Here is a 24,136-nt window from a genome sequence, read left to right on the forward strand (position 1 = left end):
AAAGAACCTGCATGGTGCACAAACATACAAAAAGCACTCTGACAAAATCGAGGATTTTCGGGAGGGGAAAGGCAGATGGTGGTAGAGGGAAGGGGTGTTCTGGGGGTTAAACCCACCTTTTCTCTGAAAACCCACCGCCGCATATTGAAGGGAAAACCAAATTGGCAGAAAAATAAATAATATTTTTTGTTTTCAGCATTTATCACATAGAATTTTCAGTAAAACTTGTTTCCCTTAAAGCTACCGCATACAGGAATAACTTCCTCACAGCCTACCTCATTAAACAACTCACTGGCCCAGCACTGAAGGCACTCCTCAACATTGCAAAAGCCTCCTTCAGCAAAGGTGCATTCTCACATGCGTTTAAGACAGGTCTCATACGAGACCATCTCATGAACCCTCTCTTGACCTTGAGGACCTAGCCAACTACAGACCCATCACAAGCCTCATGTTCATAATTAACCAGCTTTGCTTCCTCTGCAATTACCAGGTCGGCTTCCTCCTGAAATGCAGCACTGAGACTGCAACCATCTAAGTGGTCGACGATGCATTGTGAATCACTGACACAGGGGACCTGTGCCTCCTTCTCCTCTGAGACCTCTCAGCTGCCTTTGACATAGTCAACCACCTAACACTCCTCATCCTGCTCCCATACAGGATGAAATTATCTGGAGCCTTCCTGAAATGAGCTGTGTCATAACTCTCCGGCAGACACCAGGCTTTACAGATGACTTATTCAGATCCAAACAACTCCCAGTCATGTGTGGGATCCCTCAATGTCCCATCCTCTCCCCAATCATCTTCAGTCTACACATGGCACCTATTGGGAACCCTCCTAAACAACCCCAACATAGCCATCCATCAGTACGCTGATGACACTGAGCTGTATGTTTTAGGTCAGTGGTCCCCATATCTAGCCCATGCGAATGACTGCCAGTCAAACATGGATGTCAAAATGAACCTCACTGAGACCAAATTTGTCCTCAACAAACCACCTGCAAAAAACAACTTGTGCAACAATAGCAGAGCGACATGAACCTGTAAGGATTCACCACGCAGCTCCCAAATGCAGACAAATCCCTGAGCTGCACTGTTGACAGTAGCCTTTCCTTCCAAAAGCAAATAGCCAAAAAGGCACAAAAAACGCGTGGCTACATATTGCCACGCTCTACAAACTCAAAATGACCCCAACATCCTCAAGTTCTGAGAAACACTAAAAACATGGTTCTTTCAACAATGCCTGCCAAATGAATGAAAACATCCCTCTCTGCCTCCGCCATCAGTACTGTGCTAGTGTATACAATGCAAAGCCCAATGCTGGCACCCCCCCTCCCGTTGCAAAGCACTCTTCCGCTCTCAAGCTAGGTGTGCGCTATAAGCAATAAAATAAACAATGCAAATCAAACAATGATATTTTGACTTAGTTCAGGAAACAGTGCAATTCACACTGGTGTTATTTATTTATCATATATATTTTTTTTATTGTTATCGCCTGCTATTTGTGATGCCTTTTTCGCTATTTAAATATTGTTTTGTCTGGGAATCTAGTGAGGGACACCAGTAAATGAGTTCAGTATTTTATTTGATTTTTTTCACTGCTGTTTTTACAGATTGTAGTATTATAAATGTGTTTATTATTTCTTGTTTTTATGACCTACATTCAGTGTAAATAAAGCCATTACTGTACTCTCATTGGGATATAAAGGAAAAGGATGCATCATGCGTGCTGCGTTATCACAAATATCAATTACACCTACTGTTGCTGTACAGTAAATGAAAACATAAGACAGTGAGAACCACGCAACTCTATGGTAGGGTCACTGTACATGCCTTTTTGAGAGTAATTCTGCCAGTGCGATGTAAAGGACTGTCAAGTGGTCAGAGAGTTGGCATTATGTGTTTTGGGACAGTGCTGCAGTAGAGACTCTTCTTTTTTTTCATTAGTGATTTAGGACTACATGTCCCAGTGTGCAATGGACATATCAGCTTGTTCTGCATACTGTGCATGTATAGAGACCTTGCAAAGGGGTTTGGAAAGGCATTCCATGAAGTACATAGCAATCTGCACCCCTTCATCACCCGTTCATGCTTGTCTGAGTGCTGAGGCCTACAGTTTTTGGCCCTTCGGGGACCATTAAGGAGGCTCTATACTGCAATGCCCTCACTGGGGAGTGTGGCAAAGGTGTCACCTCAAGCACACAGGAGTTCAGCCGTCTGTGGTTCAATGTAACGCCAGTGTACGCATGATTGAGTGCCTTTCTGCTCTACCCTTAATAAATTGGTGACTGGGATTTGAGCCTGGTGAGATTCACATCAACTGAGTGAATGCCCCATTAACTGGTTGACCCCTCAATCAACCGAGTCCCAGGTTTTGATACTCTCCATCAATGCTATTTTGTTACATATGGTGGATGCTAATATGTATTTCTAATGTATTACTTTATTGTGTCCCCTATTTATTTGTACAGTTAATGCATCCAATAAATAGAACATCTAACATTTGAGTTGTCGATGTGCATGAGAGATAGTCTTAATGTATTCATTATTTCTTGTTTTTATGTGATGACCATCCTTACCTCTAGTTCTCTTCAACCTCTCAGCAGAATTCAACAAGGTAGACCACCAGACACTCACCGACATTCTACATCTCTGCATGGCGATCAGCAATACCATCCTCAACTGGTTCAAATCCTACCCTTCTAACTGCCACTAATTCCTACAAATCAATTCCTCCAGAATGCCAACTGTACCCATCACCTATGGAGTCCTACAGGATCCATCCTCTCTCCCTTTAGCCCCAACTGCTCAGAACCCTGCTGGCCCCACACAGCATCCATATCCATCAACACGCAGATGGCATGCAGCTCTACCTCAACATATCCTCTATAGAAGACATCCACAGGCTCACGGCCTGCCTCACATTGATCCACTCCTGGAAGTCCAGTGCTTACCTAAAGCGCAGCCCTTCCAAGACCAAATTCCTATTGCTGAGGAACAGCACCCAACACCCCGACATCCAGACCTGCATCTCTGCTTTGAACTACACTATGGGCTTCACACACAAGCTGACCACCTGCGCCAAGTCCCTTGGGATCTACATCGGCAGACACCTCTGCCTCAAGGAGCACATAGCAAGGAAGATACAGATGGCTTGTACCATCCTTTTTCCTTCTATGGAAAATCAAACTCTTCATCACTGCAAACAATTTCCAATCTGCTTTCCAAGTGTTGGTCCTCTCCCACCTGAATGGTGGCAATTCCCTTCCGGCAAGGCCTTCCGGCAACCATCCTGGTAGACCTGAGATATGGCCTGCATGCTTTAACAAAACTCATCAAAGGAGTCTGCATAATTTACCACATCACCCCAACCGCACTGGCACCCGCTGCAAGCACATAGCCCCTTCAAATCCTGCTGTAACATCTACAAGGCCATCGACATCAAGTCCTCAAGGTACCTTACTGAGAAGCTCAGCATCTCCAGAGGAGTAACACCTGCCAGGAGCTAAAACATGTGCAGACTTGAACTCCCCCGGTGTGGGAAGGAACGAACCAGGAGACAGGACTTCTCTGTCTTCCACCCCAGACTCTGGAACCTCCTCCCCATCAACACAAGACTTGCCCCTTTGCTTATACATTTCATGGAGGAGCTCAAGACACTCCTCTTCAAGGAATGGCTCCTCCCTAACACTAAGGTACGCGCGCCCTCCACTCCCCACCTAGCCTGATGCTGGGCCATCTGCTGCCCCCTGTTTCTCCTTGTTGCTTGTAAATCTTTTGCTGCTAAATTGGCCACCCCACCCCTCCCCTGTCGAATTACAAAATGTCGAAAGTCAAAATGTCGAAAAAAAAAATGTTTCCTTTTTTTTCATTTTCTGTTCGAAATGGGGGTCCCCACCAAACCCCCCCCCCACACCTTTTTTTTAACCCTTTTTTTAAACGCAAAAAAGTTAAAAAAAACCATGTAAAATAAAAAATGACATATTCGGAGAAAAAAAAAATTCGCATATTTTTGTCATACGACTTTTTGCAGTCGACATTACAACTGCACACCCTCCCTTGTATCTCTGCTTCCCTCACTGTGCACTTCCTTCCCCATAAGACTGCAAAGTGCTGTGTCGCTTCCCAAAGCTAGGTCTGTGCTCAATAAATACCCCAATAACAATAACTATTCTTCTTATTATTGATATTATTATTGATCTAATGTATCCCTGTTTCTTTAAGTGTGTTTTATGTAGTCTATTGATTCAAGAAAATAATCACCGGACGCAGATGAATGTGTTCAGTATTTGTTATGAATTGTTTTTATTTACTCGCTGCTGTTTTTACAATAGCACTTATAGAGTAGCGTGTGACAGCGGTTGGAAGGGCATTCCATACTGTACCCCGAAACAATATGAACTTCTCGATTAACCATCTTCTGTCCTTTCCGACAGCACCTGCTGCTTCAAAATCATTATTGCAAACAAACAAAATGTCCAAAGTGAGAATGAGACAGAAGTCCATATTTGTTTTATTTCATCAATGTTGCAGGCAAGACACAAACAGCTTATATATTCATTGATGCCCTATTCTTTCCTACTGGTGGGACCTTTGCAACATGGGCAATTGTCCTGCAGCAAATGCATTGTTACTAAACTCTGAAGATGCCATAAATAGACTCTGCCTTGTTCATGATTTATGAACCCACTTTAAATATTCCTTGAGGTGCTCCCGCACAATTTCAATTGGTTGTAGGTCTGGTGACTCAGGAGTGCTTTCGATAGTTGTCTTGTATTATACTTAAGCTGTAAAGACCTAGCCGGTGGGCCCTATATGGACGTATGGGCCCTGAAATACGAATTAAAGGCCGGACTGCAGCAAGGTATGATCTATAAAGCTATTATAACCTCTTAACCCCTTGTGGTAAAGTGGGAGTAAAAATATAAATCGGCTTAGTTCCCAGCAGCCACGCCCCATGCGAATGAGGAAAGGGCAGGGTTGCGATTCCAGCCATGCCGCATCTGCTAGGTGCAGCCCAGCAAGGTGAGTGGTGGTGCAGCGGTGTGGAGGAGAAGCCAGTTGACGCTGCCAGGTGCGGCCTGGCTTACATTCGATTAGGGGGCAGTGCCATCCACCCACTACCTGTGTAAGGTAAGGAGGAGGAGGTGGGAGGCAGGAGATTTACTGTTCCTGGGTCACGTCTGGCACGTGCAGCCCAGGCAGAGGGGGAGTGCTATACTGCGTGCCCTGCAGGCGGCGGGGCTGCCAGCACAGAGCTCCTGCTTATCACAGGAGCACTACACTGAGAGGGCAATAACTGGGAGAGTCACACAGCTTCCGCTCTTATTGCCCAATGTCCAGGAATTTCATGTTTTTGCGAGACATACTGGCTCGTATGGCCCATAAATTGGCCAATGACGGAGTGCTAAGTCCCTCCTCCAGGTTATAGTTGGTGTTATTGTGTCACGTGGATAATGGTAAATGTGGGACCAGCGCATACTGATAATGTGCTCCTTGAAGAAGGATGTGCCTATTACGCCCCCAGAGATGACTAAGCGACCTGGTCCTCTCCTGCAGCTGCCTTCCTTTGGCTGTGCTTTGCTCGGTAGGTGTCCCCTCTTCCGAAATACCGTCCTGCCAAAGTGCTCAAGTGTGCCACGTGTTCCATCCATGAACAAGATTTTGTCAACTGTCTATCTGTTGTTTTGTATGCAGCATGCACTTCTCCTTGTTAACGTCACAGGTCGTCATTAATGGGCTGTGCACACACACCAATGCATGTCACCACTGAACACAATTTAAGGCTGCTTCTTACCTCCTCAGGTTACAGCCAAAGCACCCAGGTTGACATTATTTCCAATATCAAAGCAGGAATCAAAGTCTTGCATCAAAAGCAAGCATCGGGACTGGATAGGTGTCTACAGATTGGAATAGCATGGATCAAGTTGTCACGCTCGGTACAGTGTGTGTGTGTGTGTGTGTGTGTGTACTATAGAAAGACTTTGCACAAACACTGCAGGAAATGGCCCCAAAATCCCACCACCACCCGAGCCCAGAGCAACTGTCAATTCTAACTCCTGTCACAAAAAAGAGCTCACCAAGCATGCCAGAGGACCTCATCCGTAACTTTGACCCTGTGATCAGGTGGGAGCAGAGCTTTCAGGTGGGAAATGCTTTGATAGTGACCCCCCTTAATCATGGAGTCAGTGACTACACACAAGTGCCTAAAAGTACACCCCAATGTGATGCACCTGAATGTTACTCTTCAGAAGCCTGCAAGCAGTTGTTGAGATTCGTAGAGCGAAACTGGGAGAACTGAATGTTCCCATTGACTTGTATTGGGGTGAGTGATATTGCGGAGGGCGATGAGCAGAAATCCGGTGTCTACGCTCTGACTGGTTGGCATGTACGGACACCCCTCTCTCCTGGAAGCCTGTCCTGTTGCAGTAGAATCCCCCATATCCTGCAGTGTGCAGTAGAACACACTTCCTCTACTTCCCACAGTACAACACTCCACATCATCTCCTGCTTCTACAGTATAGAGCTGAACACTAACTCACACCTGTGCTTAATTCACCTCTTCTGTGGGTACTCTGTCCCCTGAGTGAGAGGCAAAGGCTGAATTTCCGCAACTGGACACCAAGCCCAGAAAACGGGCCTCCGCTTGGTGTTCGTTTCATCGCCATGGATTCTAGGCATTTCATATACAGCAGGTACAGCAGGCGAAGTAGCGAGGGAGTTGCCACGCGCAGCGAATAATGGCATGGTCATCTTCAAAATGGAGTCCTTTAAAGGGGGTGTGATGGGAGGATGAGGGGAACACCTGTTGAAAAGTCCCTGATACAAAGTGCCTCGGTCCTCTTGAAAGCAGTGTGCACCTTTTCATAGCACTGATTTCTAGCTTCCTGTAATGAGAAATGGCAACAAGCTCTGATTATCAAGTGCTGTTGCACAGGCTCTTGCCATATCCCTTGGCCACCAATCCATAAAGGTAATTGCTTCCAAAATAAATCACGGAGTCGAACCTTGCAAGACAGAATATGCCAAGCAAGTGATCATGGAGTTGTCATGACTCAAACCCAGCCCAAAATGTGCAATTCAGCTAAAGTTTAGTATTACGCTTATACTGCTGTGCTTGGCATTTGGTGAGGCTAGATATGAACTCGGTTTATTTTATGTTATGTTATTGGCCATTTATAAAGCGCTTCATGCCAAGAGTGGTCTGAAAGTGTGGGATCGGCATTCAAACCTGTGTTGCGCCACGCTGTCTTGCTTCCAAGACAAATGCGTTGCCCCTGAGCTATCCTTTCCCACTGATGCTCTTTTTTACAGCATACAAAGAACTTCACGAACATGGCCATAAACTAGGGGACTGCAGAAGTGCTGCTAAGCATTGACACCTCATCATCATTATATGTCACCGTGATCTTAGCTCAGACAGAAACAAGCACATGCGAATCCTGGTTTCTGTCCAGTGCCCCGCCATAGTGAGGGTGGAGCGCTTCCATTAGCTTCTCTTGAGATCTTCAGACGATGGGGTCCCTCGCAGAGACATGAGGTCTCATATAGGGGCGAAAGGCGGATCATGTGACGGTGTATTCATTTTCGTTGTATGGACAGGCAATAAAAGTCTCAACGCGAAGAATGGTGCAAAAGTCAATCCCTGGAAAAGTGACCCACGTGACATGGGAACCTCTTCCTCTGGACTTTGTTTACTGCATAATAGCAGAAGATCTGCCTCTCGCACATTGTCCTCTGACAACCTCTTCTGCTGCAGGGCTTGGAGGCGCTCCTGCGCGTACGAATAATGAGAAAGACACATTCTCGTGGTACTTTATCAGTGTTGCTTAAGGCCGTGGTGTAACTTTGCTGAAAATGTTGGGGGGACATGACACCTGAAGAAAAGGTTCCCCAGCCAAATGAATGGGGACAAAATTACGTGCCATGAAAGTTGGGGGGCACAAACACCCCTGCCCCCCCTGAAATTACGCCCATGGGTATAGGTTTTATCTGAAAACAGGAAAGCATAACCATGTATATCAACTGTTATTCAACAATAGGCAATGGAACGTGAGCCACCTGAGCATTGTGCACATTAAATCCACCAACTCAACACAGACCAGTAGAAACATTCTGTCAAGTGGTTCACAAAGAGATTTCTCGCATTCCTTTTATGTGAAAAGAAAGGTGCACAATTTCATGTTCACGGATCATTGCAAGATTACAGAAGCGCAATCATCCAAAACGTGGGTATAGGGTGAAAGTGTAACTCTGGTCATGAAACATTACCATTACCTCCTGAAATAACTGCAGAGATAGCGGGCCATGAAATGAACACAACTGGATAGTAAATTGGGCACATACAATTGCCAGTCCAATCAAGGAAATTGTGGAAATGGGAATACATCTTGACCATACCACAGAACATTTGCTACCTTTCTCACTGTTAATCCACTCAGAGCCAATATCCTGCTGGGCACCGAACATGCATAAACATAACATTGAATGAACCCTCCTAGGTGCTCCGTTTCTTCACAAAATTAACTTTTCCGGAGAGAAATTATTGATAATTGATGAATGGTATATCAAAGATATCCCAGATTATATAAACAGACTTGATCACTTGCCAGCAAACTAAATAGGAGTAATTCTTGTTACATTGGGAGAATACTTCGGTTGTAATGGGCGCACACACTCTTAGTCATAGGGCCTCATTACAAGTTGTGCGGAATGCGTTTAACGGCGAGGGTAATGGTGCCGGTGCCCTTAAACGCATTCCGCACTATTACGAGGTTCCCTCGCGGGACCCGATGTGGACTTCTGGTTTATCCAGACGTCCATAGCGGGTCCCGCGAGGGAACCAGGGAGCTAACAACGGGCCCTCTTGTAATGGGCCCATTGTTAGCTCCCTCCCCATTTCCATTGAGCCATATGGGGGCTTGAATGGGAATGGGGAAGGACCGGGCCCGGGTTCCCTGAAGGAGGAAATACCGGGCCCTCCATAATCGGAATGGCTCGGTATTTCCCCATTCAGGGAACCCGGACCTGGACATGGTTTTGGAGGCAGCCATGTCCTTATTAAGGTCCTGTATACCTCCAAAGTCGTATTGAGGCCCATAGCCTTTTAGACATTACGTTATAAGGCTTTTTCATATTATTTGTGCCAGGTTGACCACTGAATTCTCTTACCTTCTGTTACCAACAACATTCACCTTTATAAACAGTGTATTCTTGACTGTGCCACTCTTGGCTCAGGATTGGCAGTCACAGATCTAACAGCCCGGAGTGTGGCCTGGAGTAGAACATATCAAGATGCACAGTCAGATAAGCCGCCACACTTCCAGGATTGCCCGAGCTCACTCTTGAGCCCATCATGCACCCATCATTATATTGTGTATCAACTTAAAGTTCTCTGAATCTGCCTTGGAAACACAACTTAACTATAGCAATAATTTAAGGGACTGAAATTCCTGATGCTATCACAAAACATCCCTCCCCACTCAGTCCTTCTCTGTGTTTGTTGCATCTATTTCCCCCAGTGTTAAACATAAGGGATAAGTACTCAAAAGGCATCCGGGTGACGAATGAGTAGTAAACCTAACACACAAAGGGGAGTCCCCCAAATGAACCATTAACCAACTGGTTCGAAGACCGAGTTCTTACATCAACTTGACCCTATTCAATGGGTTACTGATTTGCCTCAAAGAACAGCACACACAGATAAAAGTGTTTTTGTTGCATTAAAAGATTCATAATTTATTGTGTAGGCCATAGGTCCTACCATTTCAACCTTAAAAAATCGAATTGAATCTGTTTGTAGCTATACAGATAAACCAAAACATAAATTAATACATAGAACAATATGAACAATTCATACATTCAAGTACTTTCAAAAGGTATATATTAGTTAACAACACACACAGGTTGAATATTCCTGGTTAACACCAACCAAATAATCTAAAGCACATGAGAGCAACACTGGGATTAATTTCAGTAAACTGGGAAGGGCTCCATAAAGATAAGGTGCCTTTATGTATAGCTGAAATATCTGCCTACAATGCAATAAGCTTGAGAAGCAGCGGCTTGGGCGATGGTGTATTTGTTTATTTATTTATTTATTATTTTTGTAACGTGCCAGCTTGCCGGAACGCCTCAGGGAGCACGAAATACAATACAAGAAAAACAACAACAGAGAGAAGTCAGTGGCGATGTGTGGCAGATTGCTGGCGTAGCTCATGCTGGAGAAAGTATAAGGTCTGTGAAGTCCTCCTTAAATAGCCAACGTTGTAGTCTCTTTCTGAATATTGTAAAGCAGAACTGCAGTCTGGGGTCTGTAGGCAGCTCATTCCAGTTTATGATCCAGCCATTGCTAATGTTCTACCATCAAGAACCAGTTTTTTGAAAGGTGGAATAACAAGGTCATGATATTTTGATGATGTTAGGTTCCACTTCGGAGAGAGTTTATTGATTTTGGAGTTGAGACTGGTAAAACCATATTTTCCCAAGCTTAGGTGAATTCTGCAGGGTGCCTTCATTGCAATTCTTAGTCCTGTATTTAATAAATTGACTATTTTTTTCCGACAGTCTTAACTGTATTCATTAATGACTTTTTTAACATCAGAAGGTGCATTATAAAGAACATGTATTTTCGGTACAACAAAGAATTTTTTGCAAATACTTAGAACATCTATAGTGGCAATCCTTGACCCAGGTCTTGCTAAGAAATTCACACAAGTACTGGAACGAGAGCATACGCTCAAAAATCTAGGTTTTATCTAAGGAGTCTTACTCATTCCTTGATGCCATGGCAAAGACAGATAGTAGAATTAAAAGCATGTATCAAATGCTTTTATGGATTAATGGCTCAATTTTTAGCTACATAAGCTCAAGTAATCAATGGGAAGTTCAAGTATTGACAATTTGACTCGCAGAAGCGTTTATTAACACGTGGGAGTCCTAGCATCCACCAGCACTGCCACTGGCATTGCCACATCCACAATTCCTCCAAATGAAACACATCACGAGTCAATAAATGGAGTGCCAGAGAGCAGTGACTGAAATAACAGCAAGCAACTGACAGAGAGTCAGTCAATTTCTGAAGCCTGGGCTTCAGTTAAGAGAGAATCAATAACTCCAGCATTACAAGATGCGACAAAAAAAAGAAAACAAGTTTGGAGAAGTTAAACTCGCGCACACATTCAAGACTGCCCGCCAATCAAGGCATTCAAAGAATCATTTCACAACCCTGGCCTTAACTGCAAGAAGATCATGAAATGAAAACCTTCGCTCAAACTGATACACTATTTATGTACAAATCAGCACCATACCTTGGAGACAAACTGATTTCAACATGTTGACCAGACATCATTACCAAGAAAAAAATGGGGACGTTGCCATTTGAACTGCTTGACATGTAATGATGTAATTAAAGTCTGTGAATTAAAGTATTCTCTTAGTTGGTCGAAGATCATGATTTGAATGCTTTGCAGCATGCCCTAGTAATTACATGGTATACATGCTGCAGTAGTCATGTGGTCTAAATTATGTAGGTGGAACAGCTTTACAAATCCCAAAAGAGTAATCGAACTTAAGACCGACATCAAACAACATAAATAGAAATCCGCAGTCACAAGACATGTTTTAGCCTTGTGGCATTATGGAGCTCAATTAAGATATCATGTGCTTGAAGCCATCTCCCAGAAAGAGTGGAGAAGAGAGATGGAACTGAAGTTGATTCAAAGGGAAAACCTCTGGATATGGTATTTGAATTCAACTCAAAGGGATGGTCTTAATTAACTCTTCGAATGGAATGAATATTTGTAAATTATTGGTTGCATAATAGAGTCTCATGTTACATTAAGCGACACAAGATGGGAAGGGTGAGGAAATTAAAGCAAATTGTCTGTATAGAAATATTATGCAACTTCACTTTAAGGACAAGAAAGCACCAGTTTCATAGTAACTGCTGCAGGGCTCTGGAGGAGTAAGAAACTTTCAGTAAGAAGATAATAAGAAGTGATCTCTTTAGGTGTATAACAAGAGTAAAGATGCTTAGAAGACCACATTATAGAGATTGTTATCTCGGTCAACCAGGATAAACTGCAAATACCAGAATTCATAGCATAGAACATGTGGTCTGTTTTCAGTGTTTAATCAGGAAGTGTGTAGGCGCTTAAAAAAATTATGACAATGGAAAAACGAATATGCACGATTTGTTGTGCGAGTTGTTTCCTGCAGTCATCAAAGTCTCTAGTATGTTTTCACTGCCTACTGACTTTGGATGCAGAGGAGGAGCTAGCTACAAAAACCAGGCTCCAAGCATAGCGTAGCAGAGCTGTTGTTTCCTGCAGTCATTGCAGTCCGGGCAGGAGTGCCGGTGTGCCAGCACATTGCCCTTCCTATCCGCTAGTGGAGGCACTTGAAGTAAACGTGTTTGCTCCCTAGTGATATCGCTGAAGGAGTTGGAACATTGTCTGTAATTCATGTAAAGCTCCTATCCTGTCTTGTACGCAATGCAGGAGTGTCCTGTGGGAGTGTCGTACCTGTGACTTGTACAGAGTACCATAGCCCATCGCAGCCTGAATACTTACTACTAGGACAACTTTGAGAAATCCCTAATCACCTAAACCTTGAAAAATAAGAGACAAGACCACAAGGCAGCAGAGAATAATAGACCAACTGAACAAATGCAAATGGGTGTTAGCATTGAGGAGGTATCTATTACATAACCTGTCATCAAGAAAACTAAAAAGAAAATTAATGGGAATAGTAGGAAAAACACCAGATCCAAAGGTACACTCACCGGCTGGGTCCTAAATGATAAGCACCAAAATGACATGAACGCAATGCCCGAACCAACTTTGAATACTGCAATCCCTCATCCATTGTCCTAATGAAATTATTGATACTCAATTTGTTAAAAGTAGGTCTACAACTGTTACCGAGGAAAAAAGTTCCCATAAGCGGAAAATATGGGTTGATACCTTGCATGAATGGGATTACTCCTAACTAAATGGTAGAGTTACGGATGATATTGCAGGAAACAGTACTAGACTATATCTTCTGTAATTCCATAGCTTCACCACATGTTAGGAGGTTGGATATTTCTGACACGAATTTTAGTGATCACGCTATACTCACTCTATATATATTCGGGAATTCTACCATCAGCTATTGTGGGCAGTAGGGGAACTCGAAAGGAACCCTGCAGGTTGTAGGATTCGTTAGACAGATAAGAGTGTTGAGAAGGCTGGCAACATTTATAGCTTGCAAGGTGACAATTGTCTCTCTACTGTGCTATGCATAACGGCAGATGGGATTGAGGAAAAGATTAAGGATAGTACCCAAACCTTGGCCGCTCATAAAATGTATTACTCTCTGCTGTGAAAGGGAATAAGAAATACTGCTTTGATGGAGTCATACGCAAATCTAAAAAGCTACTAAGGCTTGGAGTCAGAATGATTCATAATAATGCCTCCACCCCTGCAGAAGCTTTGTTCCAAATGAATAAGGCTCAAAATAGATACAGAAGATGGGCAAAGGACTGGGTACTATCTGGCAGAACTGCACAATGACAATATATGGTTGCTCTCTCTAAAACTAAGCACTCACAAAATCTATTGACATTGTTGAGGGGTTTCTACTTGAATATACCTCCACAGAGGATCTGTGTTATTGGGTAACACAAGTGGTTGAACCATATTAGGAAATGTTTTATGACCTGTCAGTGTACAGGAATAGCCCCTTGCTACCTGGAGGCAAGTTTAACATGTAGTTCTCTCGTGGGGAGATTAGGCTGAAAATTGCTGCGCAAAAAGATTCTAGAGGTCCTGGTCCGAATGGGCTACCCAATGCGGTAATAAAATAGAATCCGATATTTTAGGAGGAAATTATATATTGCTTTTTTAATAAAGTAAGCGATGAAGGGTCGATACCACTATCATGGAGTGCCTCGATCCTGATACAAATTCACAAGAAAGGGCCTAGAACATGTCCTAAGAATTTTAGACTACTTGCCATGTTAGACTCAACTGGCAAAATCTTTGCTTCGCTATTGTTGGGTAGTTAACCACGTAGGTGGAATCTAAGTATTTACTGAACAAATTCTGTTTCCGGGCGGGTTCATGAACTGCCCACTGTGATTTGACTCTTTGATTAAGGTGGCTAAGACCAAAGGCCAACGAGGCCTTTACATGGCCTGATCGACTTCAGGGCCGCATTCGATACTGTCAATAGGGGCATACTCTGGGGAAAAATCACTTGACTGGGCTGCCCACACTATCTGCTATTACCAATAATGGAGCTACATGAGAGTAGCCCAGTCTAAGTTAGGCTAGATAATAACAGCCTGGTTTCCTCTCCTATAAGAACTAATCGGGGAGTAAAACAGGGGTGCTTTCTCACCTCACTTGTCTCGCTATTTAATATCTATTTATCTGAACTCGCTAAAGCATTGGTGTAAAGACTGGAAGGGGGTGTCTGTACTTCTGCTCTCTATATGGTAGAGGAGAGGCACAGAAGACCCCAGCCAAGATTCTCTATTATTGGTACGTGGTCGAGCAATCAAGGCCCAGCTTCTCAGGAGGTGATGCAGGATGGTTCTCAAGTACAGTGTAGTCCCCAAGCACCCACAAAGGAATGTCTGCACACTGTATTGGTTAAAACACAGTCTTTATATAATTAATATTCAAGGGTATATATATAATATCACGATAAAGCACTTTGTGCTCCGAAAAACAACAATGGTAAATATATACAGTTCTACAGTGGTACCACAATTATTATCAGATCTCACTAAAGTGCATCAACTATACTGTCAAAATGTCACACAGATCATTAAAGAGGAAACCAGCAATAGAGAGAGGAAGGAAAGCAAGATGGTTGAACAATTGGCAGAATACTGGTCACTACCGTTAAACATGGCTCTGTGTGGAGATCTCCCTACCTGGGTAACCTGTAGAATAAAGATACAAGCCCAGTGCATATATTGTTCACAATAGACTTCCCAATAGTTCTGCAACCCCAAAGCATCTGGCGTTGTAGCGTTCCTCGGTGGGAAATTGACGGCCCCTATTGAGTGCCCTCCCTTTGGCAGGAGTCACGGGTCGTCGAACGTCCGACGGAGAACAGGGTGAGCTACAACGGTGAAGTGGCAGCTTTGTTCCTAGCGGTGCTCATTGACGGGGAAGCATAAACGTCCTGCAAGGAGGAGGCGTGCGGGGCACCTCGGTGTCGATAGTTCTGGACCGCAAAGAGTTTGAAGAACTGTGGCCCAGCAAGGGCGTCGAGTCGTCGGCGTCTCTGTGGTCCTTGGGTGGCGGGAAACCCACCGGCGGATGCTCCTCGGCGCATTGACGGTCAGACCTTCTCCAGGCGACGATGCGGACGAGTGCGTCCTTGGATCAAATGAAGTTCTTAGGCAAACAGGAGCATGGCGGCTCCGGTCGGCGACGGCGGTCGTCGACAGTGGCGGACAACAGTCCGGGCTCTTCTCCTTGGGATTCCGCAGCAGTCCCCATCTCGGGTCGGCAGCCCGTCGAAGGTCTGTCTACCCGGGAGCTTTGGCAAAGATGAGCTGTTGCACGATGGTCCCTCGTAGCTCAGAAAGAGGGCGCCTTACCAGGTCCTCTCTGGGTCAGTCCTTGGAGAGACAGCAGCTTTCAGATTGATGAAGGAGAGCAACAGCAATCTTCTCTTCCAGCAGAGCTTCAAGGTTAAGCTTCAGTTTCACTCCAGTTACTCTTCAGCTTCAGAACACGATTCCTAGCAGTGAGAGGTCCCCAGATATACTAGTTGATCTCCCATTAACTCTGCAGGGTCACACTCAGGCAACCAATCGGTCAGAAGGGCATTCATGCAGGCTGGCATCCAATCAGGTGCATAGTGCATACAGGCCATTCACTCCTCTCCAGACACTCACAACAAGTTATGTGTATTGGGACAAGTGCCCAGCCATTCAACACTCCACACTGCATTCATATCAGTTTCGGGCAGGGCTGTCTCAGTCATTGTGTCAAACACCAGATACTAGACACCCACAACACAGAATGCATATTCGTCACACACTCCATTCACCCAGGTCCCACCCACAGGGTGTACCCACAACATATAGTCACTGGGAAAGCTCCAGCCAGACTGGCCTGGACTTCACAACAACACCATATATGGAACTTCCACCCAACCGCCGGTCACGGGGAAGGGACAGAGTCAGGGCTTCCCAGGACTTTGGAAAAACAAGGTAACAAGCAATAGAAAGCAAGAGGCCACAGGGGCCATCTTGTTTCCTATCAGGAATCAACTGATTCAAATGGCAGGGCCTGGGTATCCCAAAATGGAGGCTACTCAGAGCACCTGTCAAATTTAGCATGGAGCTGCTACCAGCCCATACCCTGCTCTGTGGGCCACACGCAGGTGCCCAAAAACATACTCTAGGGGCACAGGGTTGTACCCCCACCCATGGGTGCCATAAGGGTATCCCATGGGTCTGTACACCAAACCAAAAGAGAGAGCTGCACCGCCAGGAGTCCCACATGAACTTGTGCGCGGAAAACACGATAGAACACACGATAAAAAGCTGTAAAAGACAAGGATACAGAGGCCCTGTCCCCCCGATGCATTTCCAGCATCACAATCGGAAACAGCCCACACTTGCCTGCCTAATTTAATGGGGCCCAAAGATTTCTGCCTTTCATACGCAGATGACCTCATCATCTTGGACCATACCTTTGCAGGACTAAAAAGATCATGGAAGTGCTGCAAAACTGTGCCTTGGAACACGACCTGGTACTGAATCTAGAAAAGACTAAGCTAATGCATTTTTCACAGAAGCAGGTGGTGGCTCCCACGTTGGTCATTGATGGGAATCGCTTTGAGCGAGTGCATAGTTATAGGTACCTAGGGGTAGAATTTACTACCAACACTGATTATGCAGATTTGAAAGAAGAAAGGAAACGTAAGGCAACATCAAAATAAAATAAGCTACACCTTTGTGTACGAGCAGCTTCTGGCTTTAGCTTTAGCAGTGTTCTGACTTTATATAGGCAATACTTCTGCCCCTGTGTATTGTTTGGACTTGAAGCTATTAGTATGATGGACCTTCCTTGGCTTAATGTGCTTGAAGGAACATTTTGGGGGAGAATTTTGGGGCTGGGACGAGGTGTCCCAATGGAAATTTTCCGCCTTGAGTTAGGTCTTACCTCTCTCTCCGCTATGGAAATTAAAAGGAGAATCCTTCTTTTTTAAAGACATATAAAGCACCCGTTTGCCCAGTGTAAAACCTACTGGCCCAACAACCGGCTACTACTAAATTGGAATCTTTGCTCTCCCTTGTACATGTAGATTTTGTAAACATGTGCTGGAGGCCTGTTTGGTAGGATAGCTTACAAAGACTGACTAGTAAAGCTGTTGGTAAACTGGAACAATGGGATTGGTCTGAAAACTATGTACACCTAGCTAACCGTACTAGCTACCGCACCTCAGTGGATCTACTTGATCATAACTATAAAAACCCACAAGGCTATATCCAACTTTGTGCCTCCCCAGAATTGCGTAGATGTATGCATTTGTTAAGAATTGGCAAATTACCTGTGCTGGCATCGAGTGAGCACGGAGTTCCTAAAGATGCTCTCTTGTGGCCTTGAGTCTGAACCGGAGACTGCCCAGCACGACCTAAAGAACATGGTGCCTTATATATAAGGTGGCCGGGGCCTTTTGTCGCCAGTCTTAATCCTAATATGACCAAGTCTTTTTGGCAGTATTGCTTAAACTCAGGTCATAAGTCTATGCATATCTCACTATTCAATATATGGAATTAACTTCTTATCTTGGGAATGGTAGAGAAATAGGTCTTAATGTCCTAATTTGAATGAATTCCAATGAAATGCTCTTTCTGGCCTCAAGGTATATTTTATACTGTATTTTGTATACTCACAAGTATTTTATTATTTTAATACTGTAACATAGGATGGATTGAACGAGTTGGGTCTGGGTACGCATATTTAGCATCCAATAATTACGAATCATCATGAATTGTAATGAATGTACTATGCAGCATGTATAAGACCATTGTATATGCATATCATATTTCGCATATGACGACTGAATTTCATCAGATGATTGTTTCTTGTACTTGTATTTGTATTTGTATTTTTTCTATTATATTTATTCTTATCTGTTTGTTCGGATAGTCTGATAAAGTTATTTGAGGTATGACATAATTAAAATAAATAAAATATGCATGATTTGGGCATAGAAGAACCATAATTACAAAGAGCAGCAAACTGAACAGGCAAGTGGCTGCTTTTAAGGCCAAAGTATTGGATCCAGGCAAGAATTACCCCTCTGCATCTAACGATGATGAAAAATGTTCTAAAGAGTTTTCAAAGCACACACTAAGCATAGTTATAGCTCAGTGGTCTGCCATCTGTGGCTCACCAGATGTTTTGGACTTCGATTACTGTGATCATTCACCATTGACTATGCTGACTATGGCTGAAGGAAGCTCTGGTCCAACACCATTGGAGAGGCAAAGGTTACAGACCCTCGTTATAGATGCATTGTTTTATGGATTGCTTGAAAAAGGTATGAGGGAGCTGTGAAACATGTTTCAGATAGAGGTGAACAGAAGAGGAACCAAATCACGGTTAAACATAGGCAAATACATTTTGGATTAATACGTTTGTGAATGATTACTGGAATTTGTTTTTTTAAATCAAACAATCACATATTCTCTTTATGGAAAGAGAGTGCAAGGTGAGAAGAGTGAGATGTAGGTTCACCAATGAATGGACCAAACTACAAAGGGGGACAAAGATAATCCTGTCATCAGCAGACCCAGAAACCAAAAACAGTGCACTATATAGAAGACCTGGCTGCGCCCCTCGCCCTTTCCATGAACCGTGTCTCCTTCTCAACCATTGCTTGCCCACAAAAGCTTCCCTGCGTATCTCTTCACTGAATTCTTATGAGGCATAGACCCGGTGACTATGCCAACACCCTGTGATCCTGCAGTGGAATCTAACTCTAATGGTTAGGCACAAACACTTCCCCTGTGTACTTGGGGCTTTCAATCTTTCACCTTACCCTGAGTCGTGAATAAAGATTTAAATACCTGCAACAAGATATAAATTGTAGAAGATAGTCATGGACCCACTAGAGCTACACAATTGGGATCACTTTCTAGGAGCTGGCAACATTTCTCGAAGATTTTGGACAGATTTCGATTGGCCACATGACAATTCTCTAATATCTGTGGATCGGTGTCAAGATGGAGGCACCAATGAAGAGAAAGCTGGGAGGGGGTGACAACTGTGCCAAATCAAGAACGGACTTGAGTTCATGGAACATACTTAAAACGATGGCACTACCTAAATGTAAACACAGGACCACAGGACACTTCCCGAGATGAATGCACCAACATTCTTTTGGCACACCTTTTGGTAAGAGGCACTTTGCAGCTGAAGCTCAGGGGAATCTCTTCTCCTTTTTTTCTCTACTTCCCTGAAAGCTACCTGGTCCTGGTCTCAGAATCCCTCTGCCTGTTGTTGCCTCATCTTTCTGCGTGGTTCATCCCACCTCATCCTGCTGCCTGTTGTTGCCTCATCTTTCTGCGTGGTTCATCCCACCTCATCCTGCTGCCTGTTGTTGCCTCATCTTTCTGCGTGGTTCATCCCACCACATTCTGCTGCTTGTTGTTGCCTCATCTTTCTGCGTGGTTCATCCCACCTCATCCCGCTGCCTGTTGTTGCCTCATCTTTCTGCGTGGTTCATCCCACCTGTTGCCTCATCTTTCTGCGTGGTTCATCCCACCTCATCCCGCTGCCTGCTGTTGCCTCATCCTTCTGCGTGGTTCATCCCACCTCATCCCGCTGCTTGTTGTTGCCTCATCTTTCTGCGTGGTTCATTCCACCTCATCCTGCTGCCTGCTGTTGCCTCATCTTTCTGCGTGGTTCATCCCACCTCATCCTGCTGCCTGCTGTTGCCTCATCTTTCTGCGTGGTTCATTCCACCTCATCCTGCTGCCTGCTGTTGCCTCATCTTTCTGCGTGGTTCATTCCACCTCATCCTGCTGCCTGCTGTTGCCTCATCTTTCTGCGTGGTTCATCCCACCTCATCCAGCTGCCTGTTGTTGCTTCATCTTTTTGCGTGGTTCATCCCACCTCATCCCGCTGCCTGTTGTTGCCTCATCTTTCTGAGTGGTTCATCCCACCTCATCCCGCTGCCTCCTTTGCCATTAACTTTCTGCATGTTTCATCCCACCATATCCTGCTACCTGCTGTTGCCTCATCTTTCTGCGTGGTTCATCTCATCTTTCTGCGTGGTTCATCCCACCTCATCCTGCTGCCTGCTGTTGCCTCATCTTTCTGTGTGGCTCATCCCACCTCATCCTGCTGCCTGCTGTTGCCTCATCTTTCTGTGTGGTTCATCCCACCTCATCCAGCTGCCTGTTGTTGCCTCATCTTTCTGCGTGGTTCATCCCACCTCATCCTGCTGCCTGTTGTTGCCTCATCTTTCTGCATGGTTCATCCCACCTCATCCTGCTGCCTGTTGCTGCCTCATCTTTCTGCGTGGTTCATCCCACCTCATCCTGCTGACTGCTGTTGCCTCATCTTTCTGCGTGGTTCATCCCACCTCATCCTGCTGCCTGGAGTTGCCTCATCTTTCTGCGTGGTTCATCCCACCTCATCCTGCTACCTGCTGTTGCTTCATCTTTCTGCGTGGTTCATCCCACCTCATCCAGCTGCCTCTTGTTGCCCCACCTTCCTGCACGATTCATCCCACCTCATGCTGCTGCCTGTTGCCTCATCTTTCTGCGTGGTTCATCCCACCTCATACTGCTGCCTGTTGTTGCCTCATCTTTCTGCGTGGTTCATCCCACCTCATCATGCTGCCTGTTGTTGCTTCATCTTTCTGTGTGGTTCATCCCACCTCATCCTGCTGCCTGTTGTTGCCTCATCTTTCTGCATGGTTCATCCCACCTCATCCTGCTGCCTGCTGTTGCCTCATCTTTCTGCGTGGTGCATTCCACCTTATCCTGCTGCCTGCTGTTGCCTAATGTTTCTGCGTGGTTCATCCCACCTCAACCTTCTGCCTGCTGTTGCTTCATCTTTCTGCGTGGTTCATCTCACCTCATCCAGCTGCCTGTTGTTGCCTCATCTTTCTGTGTGGTTCATCCCACCTCATCCTTGTTGATTCGACCTGCTGCCTGGTTCTTCTCGCCTTGGGCTGCTGCTTCCTCTCTTTATTGGTCCTACGCAGGTCACCCTGCTGATTCGCTCTGGTTCCAGGTCTGGCTGCTGATCTGGCTGTCTCTTCTGCACACAGTACCTTTAATCCTTGAACTCAAGTTCCCCAAACCGATTTGGGGTGTCTCTGCTGCTCATCCCAGGGCTGCCTTTTACTCATTGGAACATAGCTCTTTCACACTGAACTCCCAACAGTCTCCTACACTTAACCTTTCTTGCTAATCTTAACTGTTGTATTTTGGTGGCCGACAACTAGTATCAGGGTTCCAATGGATTGAGGACCTTGGCAGTACCTGATCAAGGAGCTCCACAAAAATGTCATTCTTCAAGTGGTCATTCCATTATTGAAATTATTAATATGCTTCCCTATACACTGTTACAGCCCACTTTCCTCCATATTCTTGTCTATCCTACAGTGAAGGGACAGGAGTCTCCTGCACAGCAAAACCCCTGAATTTCCAAAAATAATTGATGCAGAGCCATTGCGAATGTGCAGTTATCTGCCGCCCATATGCTCACTTTGCCATCTTACTTATCCCCTTTTCCGCTCACCAGTTAAATTAAATACCTATGCGCATACGCCAGAGGTTTATTTTTTGTTCTTGTTTCTTTGAGATTATCTCTGGCCGGAGAAGCTTCCCTCCAACGTATGGCTCACAATTTACTCCTGATTGTCCGTGCATAGCCTATGAGCCACAGACTATCCAACTCTATCCTCATAACCCGTCTCCATGATACCCTACATGGACGGGGCACTGGTGTGGCTTACAACATTCCTTTCAAACAGACTCTCCCAAGTGAAAATTGGTCCTTTTCTCTCCTCCCCCTCACTCTCTACCCTTGGAATCCCTCAGGGCCCTATCCTATCACCATGGCACTTCAACATTTCTCTGCAGGTCAAACGTTTCTCCAAGCAGAGAGTGGGAGGTAGATCCCTTTCCTCGGCTGGCTCCTCGCTCTGGAACAGCCTCCTTCCACCCCCTCAGACTTGAGCCGGAACTTCTTAAGTCACAAAAACTTCTCAAGACTTTCCTTTCCTTCCTTGTCCCCCTCCCATGCTAAACTCTCCCTCTGCTCTTGCGACTGGTGTCTGGTCCCTTCAGAGTCATCCTGGGGCCAGACCACACCCTACCAGTCCCCCCAGCATCCCTTGCCAGCATTAGCCGGTCAAGTGGAACAGCGAGTAGAAGTGCTTGCTTTGACATCTGTGCAGAGCTTGCTAACACAGGTTCGAATCCCAGCAGGGCCAAACTCAGCATTTCATCCTTCCGAGGCACCACACACCGTGGGTAATAATAAGCAGCACTCAGCTATCTGAGGGTTCGTAGCGCTATATAAATGCGAAATTATTATTATTATTATTATTATTATTGCCCTTGGGCTCCATTTCCTGGACTAGCCCACCCTGCTCCTTCCAGTCCACCGCATTCATCTTCCCTTCACCCCTCTACCCCCTGGCACTTGCTGCCTTGACGTGCCCAGCACTTGCCTGCCCACTCCCTCTGGGACACCACACGACTGCACTTCTCCCTTACAACCTCCCCCCTGCACTTACCAACTTGTTCATGCACTTGCATGGTAGGATTGTCACAAGGCCAATATAACCGTTATTTTTTTTCTACTTTTTGATTTACATGTCCCACCCACCCCCCCGCCCCCAACTTGTCTTGTGGCAGCTAGAAACACTTGTGTATAGGCACTATACAAATGTCCAATAAATAAAGAAATAGGATCCCAACCTCAGACCCCTACCCACTGTGTTTGCAGTGTGTGGGTCCTGACTACTCCTGGGAACTCTGCCCTCTCTCTGACTTACTGTATTTGTGCTTGAGGACAGACTCAAGAGCTTGAGTGGATAGTGAAAAGACCTCTGCCGTAGACAGAATTTGTCAAACAAAAGAAGCACGCTAATCGTGCTGCTCTTTTTTCCTCAGCACTCCACCCTTTACCACCTTTCTGGCCTCTTTGGCCATGGAAAGGACAGACATGTTCTAAGGCAGTTGGCCATCATCAGACTGGCAGAGGATCCCCGTAATACTGGACCATGGAACAAGACCCTTACAAAGTCTATCACCAGAGATGTCGCTAGAGTATCCAAAGGCCAAAACAGGACCTGTTCCCTGGGGGAAAACCACCTTCCACCAGGTGTTTCTTTGAGGTTCCCCCATTAGCTTTTCCAGGATTTCTCCCAGAAAAATGCTCTGCATCTTTCATTGAATGTATGCAGGTGTCAAGCTCCAGCTCTCGTTACTCCGTGGTTGTATCGCACATTCCGGGGTTGTGCAAAATGTCAGCTGAAGCAACTTTGACTGAGGTTGCACTTGGTGCTGGTTTGGTTCCTTCAGCACTTGGTATGACGAAAATACAGTGAGGCGATACTTTGGGGTTCCTCTACTGAAGTGGCTCAGGACATGAAGGTGAATGCGGGTCACAGTGATGGATGTAGTGGGAAGGAAACGCTCGATCTTGCACAGGGTTTCTACTTACTTTGCTTAGATCTCTGGCCAGAAATCCAACTTCCCCATGGGTTGATTGGATGCCCATTATCTCAGTGAGGGCAACATCGAAAGGTATGCCCACCACCCATTGTCATTACACAGAGCCACGGTCTTCAGATGCTAGAGACCTCCCAGGTATATGCGAGTCCAGCAGTGGATCTACTACATCACAACCCTCTAGAGAAGGAAGGGTTGCAGATGTTGATAACTTCTCAGGCAGGATAGGATATTTTATGGACCTCATCAAATACATGAATGTTGTGGTGATGCATACTCCAGCAATACCACTAACTTTATGAGATCGACGCCTCACGTGGCTCCACCATTGAAGGGGAGGGGCTCCTCCCCTTCCATTTTACTTCACTACTGTCTTCCTCAAAACCCCTGTGTCTTCTGATTCTAAGGACCCAAACAATG

The sequence above is a fragment of the Ambystoma mexicanum genome, chromosome 1p, assembly GCF_040938575.1.
Source record: "Ambystoma mexicanum isolate Mex_15411 chromosome 1p, UKY_AmexF1_1, whole genome shotgun sequence".
Lineage (NCBI taxonomy): Eukaryota > Metazoa > Chordata > Amphibia > Caudata > Ambystomatidae > Ambystoma > Ambystoma mexicanum.